General features: G+C 33.3%; 1 pseudogene; it reads right to left on the reverse strand.

Moving 5' to 3' along the window:
• Nucleotides 1-231: 231 nt before the first annotated feature.
• LOC131995800 (rho GDP-dissociation inhibitor 1-like) lies at nucleotides 232-990 on the reverse strand (annotated as a pseudogene).
• Between the last annotated feature and the right edge of the window lie 954 nt (nucleotides 991-1944).

Below are 1944 nucleotides of genomic sequence, written 5' to 3' on the forward strand. Positions count from 1 at the left end.
CCTTCGGTGGTGGGTATAACAGAGCGCAATAATTTCATTTTTATATAATAGACAAAGATATAACGTAGAAGAAGATATAACATGTTGGGCTGGACCATATTCACACAGGTGTCTATCATCATCTGCCGCAACAAGGACAACCTCCCACTAAGATTCATCCTCTCCAATGATAACGTGAATATTAAACTTCCATGTGTGTTTGATGATCCTATGTGATGTTACATATGTTAATGTGACTCTTAAACTTGTGTTCAATTATATAATTTGTGGTAACTTCAAAAAATTGCCCAAAATGTTTTGTGCGTGAGATTTTTTATTGAATCACCCTATTTGTAAGTTTTTTCTAATTTTATTTTAAACTAAAGCTCATAAAGTCGTGAAAAAGTCATCCCCCTGTAAAAAAAACGTCGTTGTCCTGCCTTAGCAAAAATGTTTTGGCTGCTAAATTTTTTTCAATTTTCAAATGTCCACTCCCATTTTAGATGATTGTGTTTGTCCTCATCGATGAAGAGGGAAGAAACGGAGTATGTACCATGTGCCATCATATCGGATGGTGCTTCCTCGTTAAGTGTGGTATAACATTGCATTTTCTTTTTGTGTGGATACGAACCAACCATGTGTGGTTCGTATCCAACAGGGACACCTAAACGATACGTCTTTTGCACGATTTCTATTTGGACAATGAAATCAATGCGTATATTGTACTGCACACTCTTTTCGATAACAAAAACTTTTTTCTTAAGATGGTTTTCTTCGGATAAGTCTAATTTCATGTCAGGCCGTTCTTCAGATACCAGAGGTAATTTGTTTACTACGACTGCGTCCATCATTAGGGACCACAATATTTTTTTCCGCTAGAACCTCTCCCAATAGTTGTTCCTTGTAACGCCTAAGATTTTCACCTTCCTGATCGGCAACTATAATGTAATAAAATGCAATACAAAATGTAAACAAAAACTAAAATGTCAAAATACCATTTAAGATCAAACATCAAGGTAGTTTTATACAAGATAGAGAAACAGGTTGATTTATTGGTGGTAAAAGCAACATTTGAAACAATGTAAATTCGTATTTGTATTTAGCACGCTCATTGAGGTTAAATTATTTATTTAAGCTTTATGTTTGATAATAATTGCTATCAGGCGTCATGTATTTGAGATATGACATGTTAAATTTAGCATATTTAAATTTTCTACACAACGTACGATACATATGAAGGCTAAAACTAACTTTTAATGCAGATGTGGGTTGACCCCAGGAATACGAATCTGAAGTCCGTACGTTGGGAAATGCTGTAACCTAGACAAAATGAATATGAAACGAAAGGTATTAACGAGTACTTTACAAATATGAAAAAAACTGTCTAACAATTGGACTCGGAAGGAACTATAGGGCCTTGATAATTTTGGACCCCCTAAACTATTCAATAGGGGTATCAAATTAATGTGATTGACGGGTAAATAACTAATGTGGTAAGTTAATTGCAAATGAAAATCAAACAAGTTTTATTCATTTGTTTATTTTATCTGACAAAATGGAAGAGTTTAATGTAAAAAACTTCACCTTCGACGTGACATGACTATGTTAACTTCCGAAATTATGGCTAGTACTTTATTCGCTTCTCGCGATACTTTTTTCTTACTTTTTTTAGATAATAGATTTTAAAGCAAGAAAACTTGCTGATTTTATTCTGTAGGACATTCCCTCATAACTAATGGTAAAATTTTAATAAAAGTGTTATTCTATCATTGTAATTTTCGTAATGTTAAAAAAAGTAATCGTGAAAAAAAGAGTTTTCAACTGTGAAAAACGAACATAGTGCTGATTTCTTTCAGTACAATCAAGACATATTTATTTACAGGTAGTGGCAGTTGCCCAAATTCAAATGCAAAACTGCGTTTGTATTAAATTCCGGTTGTTATTGGGAGTTTTTGCCAGCACTTT

The sequence above is a fragment of the Stomoxys calcitrans genome, chromosome 1 (genome assembly GCF_963082655.1).
Source record: "Stomoxys calcitrans chromosome 1, idStoCalc2.1, whole genome shotgun sequence".
NCBI lineage: Eukaryota > Metazoa > Arthropoda > Insecta > Diptera > Muscidae > Stomoxys > Stomoxys calcitrans.